The following is a 17,859-nucleotide window of genomic DNA, read 5'->3' as shown; positions in this document are numbered from 1 at the left end:
AGCCCACCTCTGCACTACCTGAACCATCAGCTGCTGATGCTCAAGGAAAACAGCGATCAGCTCTGATGGATCCACCCTTGATGGTCTGACAGGCTGCAGCTGTGGTTGTGCAACCTGACTATGGATGTCGCCAGCAGCAGCAGCTCGGCTCAAGATGCTCAGGAGCTCCACAGATGAGTCACCCTGTTGCGAGTGGGGATGCGGGGACATGATGTGCGTGGACTCTCCACCACTGGTATAGTCCTCATCTTCCTTGGCCCTCATGAAGGGCAAGCACCTGGGTCCAGATGATGATTGTGCACAGCGGATCTCATGTGTGGGGGAGATGTGTTTCCCCTCAGCCGTCCTACACTTGGGCATATTCAGTAGGTACGCTCCAGACAGGCAGGTGTGGCTGTTGTTGCTGTGCCTCCTCATTGCTGTTGGAGCATTCCCCAGAGAGTCCTTTTTCTTAATTGTCACTGATGGGAAGAGGAAAGTCCATCAGATACTATGGATGTGTGCACATAAGTTACATGACTGTTTGGACAAATTGCAATAAATTGGCATGCATCTTGCCCTCACACATCTTCCCATTCAACCACCCACCCACTGTTGTCGTACATGTGTGATTGACCCTCCCCCCGCAGGCATATTAATGATACATTTATCAATGAGTGGTCAATGTGAAAGCAATGTGGGGATCTGTCAGGTGCTTATGTGTGTAGGTATTGTGGCAGCCCCATGACTCATTGCATGGCTATGCCTGAAGGGAAAGGTGCATTGTATGAGGTTATTGTGTTCCCTGTCTCCATGTCACTTGACATCGGATGGTTGTTGAGCATGTCAGGGCGTGGGTGTGTGTGTTCATGGCTTGATAGGTGTTGTTGGTGGTGGCGCTTATGAAGGGGTAATGTGGGATATGTTAATTGTTGGCAATGCACCTTTGGGTGAATTGTGATGTCCAAGGCACTGAGTTGTGTGTAGTTTTGTTGAGTCAGTGATGCATGTGCCTGTGCCGGAGGTTGTCTTCCGTGAGGTATGGCGACCCATGTGTGGAATAGGGACGGGTGTTCTTTGAGCATCTGCATCCAGGCCTGTATGTGGCAATTGTGCTGTTGCCTGTCCTTCGTGCCGTTGGATGATGTGGTCCACTTGGAGTCAGTAGGGGTCATGGCTTGCGTGCATAACATGTTGTGTTCTGTGGTAGGTCAGTAGAAGGAGGTGGGCAAAGATGTGGCATTTCTACTTATGATTTTATTCAAATAATAAACAAAAAGCCTATCTGTCCCTAACAAAAAGGGTGATTACCTACCTAACATAGATCTAACTATGGTGCTCGTCATCATTGAGGTAGTACAATTCAAAATAGTCTGTCCTCCGTCCAAAAAACTATCCCACGATGACCCTACCACTAAGGGTTGCATCAACCAACAAAACAACAATGGGGTTCCAGGAGAATGCCTCCCTTCTCCTGGACAGGCCTTCAATGCCTTAATAGGCTATCTTGAGATAGTTCCTTGTGACGTATTTAATCAGTTCCCTTAATTCCCCTAGGGGACTCTTCTGTAGTGGCTTGTGTTGGCCATGTTGCCCATGATGGCTGAGTACTGGCATTGACTTGACATTTGGTGGAAATTCTGCTATCCCATGGCATAATGTCTGAGTTGGAATGTCTAAAATGTGACATGTACATGTTGATGGCGTGCTTTGCACAGTGTATCTTCCTCTCCGGGCCACATGCAATGGGCTTTTGTGCAGGTGTATCCTGTGATTTGTGGGCATATTGGTGGTTGTGTCGCTGTTTTTGGTGGGTGTGTCGGTGGACATGACCATACTTTTTGGGGTGGGTCTGTTGGTGTGTTCTGTGATGGAAGTTGTATCAGCTATTTTGTGTCATATATCCTTTTTCTCGGTGAATCAGTTGTGACTTATGGTGAAATGTATGCAAAGTGTAAGTTCCATGAGATTGCTCCATGAGTTACCCAGTGGTAACTTTTGAAATTGTGCATTTAATTTGTTTCTTGACCGCTCCGGCATTGTGTGAGCCCCCTGCCTGCCCTTCCGTGTTCTTTTCCCCACCTCATGTTCTGCGCCCTCCCCCGATTGGCTAACTGTATTTTCAATCCTAACGGGGACCTAGTCCCTCGTTTTCAGCCACCTCCAGCGTGGTACTTTGGTCCCTGGTGACACTGTGGTGAGGCCCCTAAACCCATATGGTAACCTTGAAATTGTGCATTTCTTTTTGTTTCTTGTGTGCTCCGGTGCTGTGTGAGCCCCCTGCCTGCCCTTCCATGTCCTTTTCCCCGCCTCATGTCCCACCCCCTCCCTGATTGGTTCAAAGAATCCCATTAAAAGCATAGTGCTAGGGCAGCCCCAGCGGCTAAGGGTCCAAGGCAAAGGGCGGCTCCTACAGGGACGGCTCCATGCTGTGTGTGCAGGTGGCAGTAGGCAAAGCATCCATCCACTAACACAAACCAAGCCTAAACTAACAACTAATCCTCATTCCCTCAGTGACACATATAATCAAACATACCCACTGTGCCGCATCACCTAACACATTCTCCGCGCTGAGCTCAAGGAAAAGGACCAACAGTGCTCCCACCTGAGTCCCCGGGTGCAGTGTGAAACTCCTACCGTTCTCTCTAACAACAGCTAACACTTCCCTGCTGCAACCGCAATCAACGGGGTGGTTGCAAAGGCATAATTCCACCCGCTAAACAGCAGTAGCAACCGGCTGCAATACCCAGACGCTCCAAACCAGGAACAGACTGCCGTCGAATAGCACCAACGGATAAGGTAGGCACAATTTACGCACAATCTCACAGGTACTAATAACCACTTTAGCATTCACCTCACTATACAACACTACCACCGGAAAGAAGTACACCAGCCACTCACATCCATCACAGTCACTAGGAAATCCACTGTGAACACAAACTATTTGAAAACCGATCATATTGTGAAACCTAGGTCTCTCTCCCACTATACAGGATTCTCAAATCTAGGTGTGTTCTCCCATATCTGCCTATTATACTGTGATACCTATTGTGTTGTGAAGCCTAGGTCTCTCTCCCACTATATAGGATTCTCAAATCTAGGTGTGTTCTCCCATATCTGCTGTTGGGTGTCCTGACCCACGTTTGAGCTATCATGCTGCAACATTTGGTGCTGTGGGCTTAGAAAATCCAAGATGGCCAAAAAGCCCACATGTACGCCAGAATAGGAAAACTGTGCAGTACTGGCATGGAAAACATCTTGATGGCCAGAACTTCCCAGAAAATGCACAGGGAAATGCATGAAGAATAGGCTGCCACCCATTTTTGCCTATGTTGTGAGCACAGGAGGGCACTGCCTAAAACCACCATTGGGCTACCCACACAGTAGCCTGAAACCATTGGGAATGGCAATGCTGATTGCCAAAAGCAACCCAGAACTGTGGGGAATTAATTTTCTTAAATCCCAAAAATGGTTGCATTACCAGTACTCACCACTATCAGAAAGCCGGCGTTTTAAAACCACCAGACTTTTGTGTAAAACTGAACAAATGAAACAAAACCAGACCAAGGAAAGACTTGCTAAGAGGTGGATACAATGTAAAACTATATTCTGAAATGACTTGAAGGAAGTAATTATTTAATGTTTATGTAAAAATCGTAAGTGATTTAAACTGGGAACAAAAAATTGACATGTAGCTAAAAACTGGCTTAAAGAGATTCCAATTCTGCCTGACATCTACCCCCACAGGAGTTAAAACCTGCTCAGCCACTCTTCCCCTTGCCAAAAGGAGTTGTCACCTCTCTGATTAGATTAGGGGTGGAGCAGCTACAGGGAGTTGAACAAAGGCCTGTCCTGGACTCAGGCAAATGTTATATTGGGGGCGTCGTAAAAGTGGCTTCCTCTTGGCAGAAACGGGGAGGGGCAGCCCCTCTGAGGACAGGCTGAGCTTAAAGAAAGTGGATAGACTGGTTTCTCCACCAAGTGACCTGGGAAGACACACCCCTGTTGTCCAGAATATGATTTTAAGAAAGATGTATAACTCATGGTGCAGACTTGTCAAAATTATCTAAATGATACCATAATGTTTGTGATTTTTCTGTGAACATTTTGAGATGCGTTAGGACCCTGTGGTTTATTCTGGGGGGTTGCTAGCAGAAAATAGGGTCTCACTCCAAATGTCTGCATGTTAAAAATCTGACACTTCATCAATTAATGTCCATACTCCTTGCGCACATGTGTGTAAATTTGGGTAAATGTCCGATATTGCAAAACCAGTCAAAAAGCGCAAAATGTTGCCCTTTCTGAATGCAAGCCCCCAGGAAGAGCAGAGTTTGAACAGAGTATACCCCATGTGATATGTGATGGGTGCATGTAATTTTAAACAACTGCGTATCTGTGCAATATGTATTTGGGTGAAATATAGATTTGTGGGCAAACTGACCAGGGGAGGATCCTCTGACCCATAAAACCTACAGCATCACTCTGACTCACATTTCCTTCCCCCGATCATGGGAGAGGGGAGAATTGGGCCAATGACAAGTAGAGAGGGGCAGGCTTAGCTAGGCCCAGGCACACACCCATTTTCAAAACACATAAAAAGAGACTGCTGGGACAGGTAGAGAGATTCAATTCCATTTGCTGCGGAGCATGCTGACCGACGACTTCACATCCAGAGATCCTACACTTAGACTTCCAAGCTAAACAGAGACTACAGAACTTTGAACCAAGAAGGCCCACTGCAAGCAAAAGTATTTGTTAGCAGGCCCAAAAAATCATTTGCAGACTATTCACAGCCGGGCTGAGTTGTTGATTCTGGCCTGAAACCCTGCGCCAGAAAGATCCAGAAGCAGTGCTGTACCCAGAGAAAGCAGAGCAGTATCCAGAACCAGAGGCCAGAGATCCAGAGTGACCCAGACTGCTGTGAGCAGAACCAGAGAGCTGACCCAGATCACTGTGAAGTGCCAAGACCAGAACCGGAGTCCAGTCCAAAACCTGACCAGATCCGTGGCGAGGCCTATTTCAAATTTATATTGTGAGTACCTAGCAGAACTGTGCAGAACCAATCTCTTAGTTAAAATAATCTAATCCAAACTATTTTAATCTAACCAGAACTGCCTCCTAGAAGTTGTCACTTGTCATTTTGTAAAGCTGCACCACTGTCATTTGTCAATTATGCAGCTACAAAGCTGTCACCTGTCATTTTGAGTTTACTTAAAATCCCAAAAACTACCTTTATTTAATCGTCCGTATCTCTGGAACCGTTTGGGCTACGAACTTGGTTTAACTTTCCTCTGAAATCTTAGAATCGAAGCTTTCCAACAAGCCTAGAACCGACTTCCTACTCCTTATGCTTTTTCCGCAATCACTATTCACGCACTCGCAAATTTTGCCGCGATTTGCGATTTGCGATTTGGCCCGATTTCTTTACTTGCAAAAAGATAGCTGCTTTTGCCTGAACTGCTTAAATTCGTTTGCATCTTAAGAACCATCCCTGAATCATTGCTAAAGTGAGCCTGAACTCATCCCAAGTAGCTACCACTCCCCCTGAACCTCCTAAAGGGAATTAAAAGCATTTTCAGCATATTTCTCATCCATTGACATCACATTAAAAAGCATTTTGGGCCTGTGTTTTAAAACTCATACCAGTTTTCTCTAAGCTTGCTGGGGGGGAACTGAATTTCGTATTGTATTTGATTGCATTCCTGAGAACTGTGTGCTCCTCTTTCCATCTACTTCCATGTCTTACATTGCATAGGGGAGGGGAGTGAATTGCCAGAGAAAAAGTGATTATATTACCTTTTGCTAAAATCATATCAAGTATTTCTGTACTGCGTTTTATTCCTCATTGCTTTTCCCTTGAAATCATAAAAGTAGTTTTGTTACTTTATCCATCCTATACTAACTCCTCATTGATTGTAAAGAAGTGTGTTAGTGCCAGATTACCCATTGTTCATCAACATCATATGTCTAAGTGTACTATCAGATATTAATTTATTATAAAGTGTGATATATATATATTGTTTAAATTCTCAAATAAACCTTTTAAACTTGCAAAACAGAACTACTTCTTGGCTCAGTGGGGTCAGGGGGATTCTAAGAGAGGGGTCTTATATAGGGGTAGTCATCCAGAACACATGAACTGGACATAAAGATATATCAATAAGGGTTTCCATTCAGTATCCCAGACTAGGCATTGACTTAGCTGTAGTGTTGAATTGAATCCTCTTACAAATTGGTGGCTGGTCCGGAACGTCTGGGTTAGATCTATCACTTGTGCAGCTTAATACAGTGTGCTAACTGACGGGATACATACATCCGGTCGGATCACCATGCTGTTTTACGCTGTAAAGCACTCTTCAGAGGGACACTCTAAGGAAAAGGTCTGTTTTGCAAAAATAAAATACTAATTTCTATAAGTCAGGACAGAGATCAATCTCTAGAATGACGACCTTGGTAGACATGAAAATAGCGAAGGAGCACCTCTTACATAAGCTATTCGTGAGAGGTGAGTGGACTCACCAGGACCAAATGGTCTGGTTGCAGGCCATCGCGCAACAGGTCACTGAAACAGGGTCAGACATATGTAGAGGTCAGGGTCTATTACATGTGGCCCTGAGTGAACTATATATGGCTCCTAAAGCCAAAGATGAACACAATAAGATTGCCAGGATAGCGGCATACCTGTACCTATATATGGGAGACATGCAGGATAAATGTACTGAAAGCAAGATCTGGCAAATAGGCGACAGATGGCGTTAGAGAAGGTCCAATCTGACCTGGTCTCTTCTGAGCAGAGGCTGCAGAGGAGCCAGGAGTTAGAAAATGATAGTAGGGAGTATATCATTAAAATAAAAGAGGATATGGACATCCTGCAACAGGAAAAGGCTGACCAGGATATCAGATTTCTGGCCTTGCAAAAGGAGTACCAAGAAGGTTTGGACTCCCTACTACAGAGCCAGAAAAAGCTGGAGCAACAATTAGATTTCAATAGGGTATGTGCTGAGCAGGTAGTCACCCTGCAAAGCCACCTAGATAGGGAAAAGGCAGAAAGCAATACATTGATTCTGAAAGACCTGGATACCCAGGCAGAGTTTGATCAGGAGCGCCAGAGAGCTGGTGCCTTCCAAAGGCAAAGGGACGACCTGGCGGCACAGATGCAGACTCTTAGTCAGGAAAGGGACACCTTAGGCCAGGAAGTCTGCCATTTAAAAAGGAAAATGGAAGAAAATCACCTGGCCCTCCAGGGACTGGGTGACCTCCAAAAAGAACACCAGAACTTGTTAGAGCACACCAGGAGGGTGGAGGAGGCTCTGGCAAGAAAGGAGCAGGCCAGTAGGGAAGGGACTCAGGAGGTAACCCTCCTGCAGCAAAGACTGGCCCAGTACTCCAGGACCAATCAGGAGGCACAGAGAGAAAATGAGGCTCTCTGTCAGCACAATGATAGGCTCCAACAACAGGTAGCGATGCAGGAGAGACTGATAGAGTCTAGTAAGGCCTTAACTGAGGAACTGAAAGTGCAGGCTCTTGCATTGCAACAGGGAGCAGGGGCGGATAGAGACCAGGTTCGCTGGGAGAGGGAGACTCCTGAGCATAACCTCAGGAGCCCTAGTAGCAGAGGCCTTCATATCTCTCAGTCCCTGGACTCTGCCACCCCCATGTCCCCTCGCGCACATGAGCACCGGGCCACAGGGATGGCAGATTACTATCCAAACAGAAGTATGGGGCTCATAGGCCAGTACCTCTCAGGAATGGAGGGGCGGGCATCCGGGTATGGGCACCCAAGCACAGTGCAATTTAGTGGGGAACCCCAGGAGAGTTGGCCCACTAAGGGCATCCTGAAAACTTCTGCCCAGTTAGGTCAGTGGGGGGGTACCCATCAAATCCTGGCAGCAAGGAGGAATCTGAAGACTCCTCTGAACGGAGCAGGACACAGGAGACCAGGTCCCCACATTCTGCCAGCCATTCCCAGGCTCGCAGAATCCGGGAAAACCTGGAAGATCAGACAGGAACCTCTGGGAGCAGTGCCTCTGAGTCAGAGGATGAATGGACCAGGGTTACCCGAACCAAAAAGGCCAATAAGGCAAAAAGGGCCTTGCTTAAGAACCCATTGAAGCAAATAAAGGCAATAAGGAGTGTCATCACGCCTTATCATAAGAACGCCAAGTATTCCGTTTGGGAACACTTGGAGCTCTATGAGCAAATGATGGAGACTTTCCATTTGAAGGACAGCAGTAGCTGCATCCAATACGTCAAATGGACATTCTCACCAGAGTACTCCAGTTTCTTTGCGGGGCTGGAGGACCAAAATCATTCAAGGTGGTCCACATACAGGGCGGCCATCTTGAAACATTTTTCTGTGCACAGAAATCCCCAAGAGGCTCGCAAGGCAGCCTACAATTTGCAATGTGGGGAGGATCAGGCCCCACAAGAGTTTGTGCAAGAATTAAAGCGTGCTTTTGCGCAGACCACCAGAAGGGTGCGCACAGACAGCAAAGAGTTTGTCAATACATTTTTCCATGCTCTCCCTAAATGTATAATGACCCACCTCGTGAGAGATTTTCATGAGAAACGATCTTTAGACTGGGTCATTGAACAGGCTACCCGGATCTATGAGGTGCAGAAGCCTATCGAAAATAAAAATAACGCGCCGAAAAACCCCGAAACCAACAGCACCCCTGCTGCTGCCAAGGTGGCAGAGGTAAAGGTTGCCCCCGTTTTAGATTTGGAGATGGGGGGCCTAAAAACCTGCCTGCACCAAATAATTCGCAGCTCAGAAGGCCCTCGGGCCAGTCACAGACACGGAGTCGAGGAGGTAGTCCCACAAATGGGGTCCCCCGCTCCCCTGACTATGTAAGTCCCCGCTATAAGGGAAACCGACCAATCCTGGGTTATGTGTGGACTCCTCCAGCCCAAGGGGGGGATCCAGCCAAACACCTAACCCAGGGAACTTCCCTCCCAACTTCCCACAGGAGGGCAGAAATTCTCCAAATCCTGTGCAGAACTTTTTCCCCAGGTATCCACCCAATTTCCCGCCCCAAAATCATCCATCCTTCTTTCCCCAATTCCCTGAGCCCAGACAACCTAATCCGGGAGAGGGGAGGCCAAGGGTGGAGGGGTACCAAAATCTTCCCAACCAGGGGTACTACCAGAGAAGGGATAGCTACCCTTCCCGGGATCAGCCCAGGGGAGAAAATAGAGCCCCGTATCAGCCTGAGCGGGTTTCCCAGTTAGAGCGCCAGGTCCAAAATATGGCACGGGATCTGGGTCACATACTGAGGGCTCAACAGAACCCTCAGATGAGCATGCCACCGCAGAATGCCCCAAACTCTGGACCTGGTGCTCCAGAACAATGACGGGGGCAGCACCCCGATAACCCACCGGTTCCCAGGGAGGAGGCGTAGGGGGGTGTAAAGCCTTGGAGGAAGCTTCCTTCCCAACTTGTAAACAGCCCCTGGAAAACCAGGAACCGGAAACAAAATCCCCTGCCCCTGAAAGCCTGCCTCCCAAGGAGCAGAGGGGGGGTAGGAGAAACAAAGGACCCAAACAGACCCACTTTGTGGAGGAGGTACAGGTCTTCCAATTTGAGGAAGAGAGATCCTCAGAAGATCCTGGGAAAAGGATCTTCTCCTTCAGAGATGGGGGAACTCCTCCCAAAGAAAAATGGGTCCCAAGGGATTCCAATCCAGACTGGGGAGATATGGAGACTGAGCTACCGCCGCCCATCGTCTCATCCCACAACCCACAATACCGAAATCCCCTGGTTCAAACCCATCCTGGTGACTGCCTCCAAAAAGGGGGGGCGGCCCAGAACCGGAACCAGGGGAAGCCACAATGGCTCTGATCTCTAGTTGCCAACTTTTTCTTTCAGATTCCCAAGGCTCTCCACAGAATTCTGCCCAAATCTCTTCGCTAGCAATGTCCAAAACCAGAAAGTTAGCCCACCAGTTGTCCAAAAATCTGTGCCCCCTTGAGGAGAAGGAGGGAAGATACTATGCCCCGGTACAAGTACAGGGGCAGGGTACAATTTTGGCACTGGTGGACACTGGATCCCAAGCTACCCTTCTGTCCAAAAGGGCCTTTGAGGAACTAAATGCAGGAAGGGGGGAGAATTACCGTATTCCTCTCACCTCTCTTCCTGGACAACTGCAGAACTTTGACGGGAAGGAGATTCCCGTTGAGGGGACTGCAGACTTGGACATTAAAATTGGACGACACAAGGTGAAACACCCGGTCATAGTAGTGACGCCAGAGGGCACCCCTTGTTTACTAGGGAATGACCTCCTGAGAAGGTTGTCACCTCTAATAGATTGTGTAAACAAGGTCCTCTGGAACCAGACTAGGCGACCAATAAAATTAAAACAGAGTGTCAACCATGTTAGTTTAAACGGCACCTGCCACATGGTTGAACAAAAATCTGACCAAGTAGAATTTCACTTCCAGAACAACCAAACTCCAGACGTGACAGTAATAGCAGTAGGACAAAAGACTGGTGATGGGGGGGTCCTCTCTATTTCTGAAAATTAACCTTCCTTCCAGTTTAAGGTGGTATTCCACACTGGAAGGAAACACCCTGAAATTCTTTACTAATCCACAATCAGAAACTCTCACTCCTATAGTCCAGAAAGATGTGAAATCAGCTCAGAGCCTGGCTGATATTCAGCAAATTGGAGAGCAGTTGTTCATCCCTGTTCAGTTAAATGATGGGGAGGACTCTGTTCTCACTCGAGTGTGCGTGAACAACGGTAAGAGCTTCATCAGCGAAGCCATGTTCCGCCAACTCCCAAAAGATCCAGCTATTGCCACATTCAAACTGATAGACAAATGGGAAAGGGACCTGGAAGCACCTAATTCCAAACAGCACCTGCCAAGCAGGTGTATGCTCAAAATCTCCATTGGCAACAAGAGCATAGTCCATAATTGTCGGGTCGTGCGAGACGTCACTGCCGCTTTTTACTTAGGCAGTGACATTCTCAATCGCTTTGCCATTAGTTTGGACCTAATAAACTTCAAAGCTTGGTCCCGATTAGCAGATAATCCCATGGGCTTTGATGATCCAGAAAAAGCATTTAGGTCAGCTCAATTGCTACCTTATGCAGTTGAAATTCAGATTAAAGAGGAAGTCACCATCCCAGAAAGGACCCGACAATTCTCCCTGGAAGTGAAAGTTAAAAGAGGACAACATTTGAAAAACCCTGATGCTTACATACATCTAAACGCTTCTCTCCAACAGCAAGGGTTGGGGGTAGACCCAACTCCATTAGTCAACATAGAACATGACACCATTCTAATAGAGGTGGATAACAGCGACTTAAAGAGTATTACTCTAGCCGCAGGCACCATTATTGGAATGGCGGTTGATGACCGACATTTTTCCATTGATTTAGGAAATGAACTGTTAGGACCAATCCCCAAGGACTGTTTTGACAGTGACAGTGATGACAATACAACACCAGACAGGATTTTTACCCGGCATGGGGGGAACTTCCTGGTGTACACTTCCTGCCCTTATGGTAAGGAAGATGTGACTTGTGACTTCAGGAGGGATGGGGTGTTTTTCCAGGTCCATGAGGGTTGCCTTTCCCACCTGAGGCCTCCAGTCCAAATCAGCACTCTGACCAGGGACTTCTCCACCCAGCTGGAGGAGGCCGCTGAGATAGCCAAACCAGAAGTCTTTCCAGGCTTCAGGCAGATGGTGGAAGAGAGGGTCAGCCTAGCTGATGCCTTTGTGACTCTGGAACAGAAGCAAAAGTTGAAACAAGTTTTCTTGGATTTTCAAGATCTCTTTGCGGTAGACTCATATGACTGTGGTCGCACCGACATCCACACCACAACAATTCCCATGGACCCTGGAATGACTCCAGTGTTTGTGAAGCAATATCGCTTGCCTCTCGCATCCATGGAGTACCTTACTGAAATAATTAAGAACCTAGAGTCCCGGGGAAAAATCCGTCCAGCCCACAGCACTTTCAATAATCCGGTGCTGGGAATATTGAAGCCAAACGGCCAGTGGAGACTCTGCGCCGACCTCAGGGAGCTCAACAAATGGGTCCATACTTCCCGATGGCCTCTGCTCTACATTGACCAAGGGCTGCCCCAGATCCATGGGTCACAGGTATTCACTGCAATAGACCTGACCAATGGATACTGGACTGTGCCTGCCAGTAGGGAGGACCAATACAAGCTGGCTTTTACCTTTGGGGGCCAGCAGTACACATGGATCCGGACTCCCTTCGGAAACCTCAACTCCGGCAATGAATTCAACATTTTCCTACATAAGGCCATGCCCGACCTGGGTGCGAGGGGTAACCTGGCTTATGTAGATGATGTCCTCATCAAAGGTTCATCTGTGGAGGAACACATAGCGGAGATCCGTTATGTTCTGACACAGTTGAGGGCCGCCGGAGCAAAACTTTCCTTTCAGAAAGCACAGTGGTGTAGAACCCGTTTTAATTTCTTGGGGCATGAGATTACTCCTCAGGGTCTCTGTCCCCAAGAAAAGAAAGTGGAAGCACTCCAGAAACTGAAATACCCCACAACTCTGCGGGAACTAAGGAGCCTCCTTGGACTGACTAATTACAGCAGAAAGTTCATTGAAGGCTACGCAGAGATCACTAGACCCCTGATTCATCTCTTGAAGGGGGGGTCAAGTGGGAATGGGGTCCAGAACAAGCCAAGGCAGTAAGACAACTCAAAAGAAGCTTCTCACAAGTGCCCTGCCTAGCTTACCCTGTCAGAAACAAGGAGTTCTTCCTGGAGACAGGGTTCTCTAATACGTGCTTGACGGCAGTATTATACTAAAAGCATGACAAGGTCAATAAAGTAATCTCCTATGCAAGCAAAACTTTATCCTCTGTGGAGGAAAAATTCAACGATTGTGATAAGGCACTCCTGGCAACGGTGTGGGCATTGAAGAATTACCGCCCGTTTATCCAGGGGGAACACATAATAGTGGAGACTCCACACCAGCCTCTGCAATATCTCCAAAGTGACAGAATCCGGGCCGGAAATGTGAGTAATTCCCAAATTACTTCCTGGATTCTGTCAATGCAAGGCTTTCCTGTGGAGGTCAGATATGGCCAAAACACGAAGAGTCCCCTTGGCAAGGTCTGGCTGACTTGCATGATTGTGCCAGAGAAAACTGTCTCGAGGACGAAAGTCTAAAAATCAAGGACAACATGGAGGCATACCTTAATTCCCCACACAAAGTCTTTGAAAAAGACAAGTGTGAGGGAATGCCCACTGTCTATGTGGATGGATGCTCTTACCATGTTGACAACGACGGGGAGAAAGGACTGGTGGCTGGCGTAGGGAATGCCTGGGTGAAAGAGTTCCCAGAACCCTCCGCCGGATACAAAATTGGTCCCCGAAGTAGTCAGGTGGCAGAATTGATGGCTGTGCATCAGACCATCCTCACTGCTGTCCAACATCAACTCCACGAAGTGGTCATAATCACTGATTCGGATTATGTACGGAACGGGTTCGTGGAGCACCTGGTTAATTGGAAAACCAGAGGCATGTTATGTGCTAATAACAAACCCTTGAAACATGGGAAGTTAATCCAAAACATTGATGATCTGGTCACATCGAATGGGATGACCATCTACTGGAAAAAGATCAAGGGTCATTCCAAAGTAGAGGGACCAGACAAAACTGAAAATGACTTAGCTGATCAGCTGGCCAAAACCGGGGCCATCCAAGGGGATCTAATCGAAATAGAGTCCTTGTTGGGGGAAATCCAGGTCACTGCTATCACTAGGTCCCAGACAAATGCTCACAATGATCTTTCAACTGCCCAATGGAGCAAGGAGACCCCTGATGCTGATTTGATTACAGCTCAGAAGGGGGATCCAATTATTGATAAGTTTTACCAACAACTTGAGGACCCTGAGAACTTTCCCCTGACGGATACCGATTACATTGGGAAAGAGGACCTAAGAGTGTTGATGAAATGTCCAAAAATGTTCCGAATCCAAGACGGTTTGCTGGTAAGGAAATCCAAAGCTGGCCACGATCAGTGGGTGGTTCCTACCTCATTCTGAAGCCTGATGTTAAGTCACGCCCATGATGTGGCCACCGCCGGTCATAGGGGGTTTCACACAACACTGGAAATCTTAAGAGAGGTTGCATACTGGCCACACATGGGGCAGGACCTTGACCAATACTTGAAGGGGTGTCTTGTGTGTGCACAATTTCAGCCATCATCCCTCACGCACCGTGCATCCCTCCAAAAGAGGGGGATGACACTGCCATGGTCAGATTTGCAAATCGACTTTGTAGGCCCCGTAATCCGCTCGTCTAGAGGAAACAAGTACATGTTGACCGTTACATGCTTTTTTTCCAAATGGGTGGAATGTCTCCCAGCCCCAAACTGCAAGGCAGAAACAACAGCTGCCCTGATGATTAACCACATCTTTTCCTGTTTTGGTCTACCTCAAAGGATTGAGTCAGACAGAGGTAGCCACTTCACCAGTGAAGTAATGACAAAGATGTGGGAGATACTGGGGGTTAAAAGGAAGCTACACATTGCTTACAGGCCAGCTTCTTCTGGAGCAGTGGAGAGATATAACCGAACCATTGTGAGCATCTTAAAAAAGTTTGTGGCAGATTCTGGGCCAAGTTGGGATATCCGATTACCTCTGGTCCTAATGGCCATCAGATCTACCCCTTCATCTGCAACCAAAATGTCACCATTTGAGTTGATGACTGGACGCAAGATGGTACTTCCCCAGCATTTGCTCTACACAACCCAAGAGCAAACGTTGATAAATGCCTCCACAACTCATGAGTATGTGGAGAATTTAAGGAAACACCTTCAGCATGCTTTTGCCTATGCTCAGCGGAATCTAGAAAGATCAGCCGAGAGCATGAAGACCCACTATGATTTAAAAACTACCCGAAAGGAATATAAGGTGGGTGATCGGGCCTATCTATACAATTTCCAAAGGAACCAGGCCAAACAGTGAAAATTCTTGCCTCCATGGAAGGGACCCTTTGAGATTATAGACAAGATCTCCCCTGGGGCCTACAAGATCCGCATCCCCAAAGGCGGTTGGGTAGAGGGGGAAGACAAGTGGGTCCACATAAACCAGTTGAAGTGTTGCCATCCCAGGCACACTTTGCAGCAACTGGAGGAGTCCTCTGTAATCCCAGAGGGTACCGCTCCAGAGTAATTCAATTCCAACCTTAAAATATCCTACATATAGCCTATCAAATTCTGTGTTTCTCAAGTTTATGTGTTCCTGTCGCTTAATTTAGAAAAAATGTGCATGTTCATATCTGTTGAGTTCTAAAATATATATGCCACCCCACTATATCAATGGTGGGGGAGAAATGTCCCTGAATAGGTATTGCCGCTTTTCCTTTGTCGTCCTAGAGAAAGAAAACCCGGAGACTGGCCAAGGAGGACGATCTGGAGACTGGGAGCAGAGACCCAAGGGGCCCGGGGTACCGCCCAATATTCCCATCAGGACCGGCGAGGAGAACTGATCGATCAGTACCGGATGGAGGAAAAGATGCTGAACTGTGCCATTTGCAGAATCGGAAGAAGATTATGCAGACATACCAGTGCGTGGGTCAAAACCTTCTGTGCACCCGACTCCCCATCGACTCAAATTCAAAGTGCAGTCGCGTGGGGGGGGGACCTTGTTGGGTGTCCTGACCCATGTTTGAGCTATCATGCTGCAACATGTGGTGCTGTGGGCGTAGAAAATCCAAGATGGCCAAAAAGCCCACATGTACGCCAGAATAGGAAAACTGTGCAGTACTGGCATGGAAAACATCATGATGGCCAGAACTTCCCAGAAAATGCACAGGGAAATGCATGAAGAATAGACTGCCACCCATTTTTGCCTATGTTGTGAGCACAGGAGGGCACTGCCTAAAACCACCATTGGGCTACCCATACAGTAGCCTGAAACCATTGGGAATGGCAATGCTGATTGCCAAAAGCAACCCAGAACTGTGGGGAATTCATTTTCTTAAATCCCAAAAATGGTTGCATTACCAGTACTCACCACTATCAGAAAGCCGGCATTTTAAAACCACCAGACTTTTGTGTAAAACTGAACAAATGAAACAAAACCAGACCAAGGAAAGGCTTGCTAAGAGGTGGATACAATGTAAAACTATATTCTGAAATGACTTGAAGGAAGTAATTATTTAATGTGTATGTAAAAATCGTAAGTGATTTAAGCTGGGAACAAAAAATTGACATGTAGCTAAAAACTGGCTTAAAGAGATTCCAATTCTGCCTGACATCTACCCCCACAGGAGTTAAAACCTGCTCAGCCACTCTTCCCCTTGCCAAAAGGAGTTGTCACCTCTCTGATTAGATAAGGGGTGGAGCAGCTACAGGGAGTTGAACAAAGGCCTGTCCTGGACTCAGGCAAATGTTATATTGGGGGCGTCGTAAAAGTGGCTTCCTCTTGGCAGAAATGGGGAGGGGCAGCCCCTCTGAGGACAGGCTGAGCTTAAAGAAAGTGGATAGACTGGTTTCTCCACCATGTGACCTGGGAAGACACACCCCTGTTGGCCAGAATATGATTTTAAGAAAGATGTATAACTCATGGTGCGGACTTGTCAAAACTATCTAAATGATACCATAATTTTTGTGATTTTTCTGTGAACATTTTGAGATGCGTTAGGACCCTGTGGTGTATTCTGGGGGGTTGCTAGCGGAACATAGGGTCTGACTCCAAATGTCTGCATGTTAAAAATCTGACACTTCATCAATTAATGTCCATACTCCTTGCGCACATGTGTGTAAATTTAGGTAAATGTACGATATTGCAAAACCAGTTAAAAAGCGCAAAATGTTGCCATTTCTGAATGCAAGCCCCCAGGAAGAGCAGAGTTTGAACAGAGTATACCCCATGTGATATGTGATGGGTGCATGTAATTTTAAACAACTGCGTATCTGTGCAATATGTATTTGGGTGAAATATAGATTTGTGGGCAAACTGACCAGGGGAGGATCCTCTGACCCATAAATCCTACAGCATCACTCTGACTCACATTTCCTTCCCCCAATCATGGGAGAGGGGAGAATTGGGCCAATGACAAGTAGAGCAGGCTTAGCTAGGCCCAGGCACACACCCATTTTCAAAACACATAAAAAGAGACTGCTGGGACAGGTAGAGAGATTCAATTCCATTTGCTGCGGAGCATGCTGACCGACGACTTCACATCCAGAGATCCTACACTTAGACTTCCAAGCTAAACAGAGACTACAGAACTTTGAACCAAGAAGGCCCACTGCAAGCAAAAGTATTTGTCAGCAGGCCCAAAAAATCATTTGCAGACTATTCACAGCCAGGCTGAGCTGTTGATTCTGGCCTGAAACCCTGCGCCAGAAAGATCCAGAAGCAGTGCTGTACCCAGAGAAAGCAGAGCAGTATCCAGAACCAGAGGCCAGAGATCCAGAGTGACCCAGAGCACTGTGAGCAGAACCAGAGAGCTGACCCAGATCACTGTGAAGTGCCGAGACCAGAACCAGAGTCCAGTCCAAAACCTGACCAGATCCGTGGCGAGGCCTATTTCAAATTTATATTGCGAGTACCTAGCAGAACTGTGCAGAACCAATCTCTTAGTTAAAAAATTCTAATCCAAACTATTCCTACTCCTTATACTCTTTCCGCAATTAAGATTTTTCATCCATTGCCATCACATTGAAAAGCATTTTGGGCCTGTGTTTTAAAACTCATACCGGTTTTCTCTAAGCTTGCTGGGGGGGAACTGAATTTCGTATTGTATTTGATTGCATTCCTGATAACTGTGTGCTCCTCTTTCCATCTACTTCCATGTCTTACATTGCATAGGGGAGGGGGTGAATTGCCAGAGAAAAAGTGATTATATTACCTTTTGCTAAAATCATATCAAGTA

Source organism: Ambystoma mexicanum, chromosome 7q, assembly GCF_040938575.1.
Source record: "Ambystoma mexicanum isolate Mex_15411 chromosome 7q, UKY_AmexF1_1, whole genome shotgun sequence".
NCBI classification, from domain to species: Eukaryota; Metazoa; Chordata; class Amphibia; order Caudata; family Ambystomatidae; genus Ambystoma; species Ambystoma mexicanum.
The sequence above is the reverse complement of the archived record's forward strand: the minus strand, read 5'-3'. Positions refer to the sequence as shown.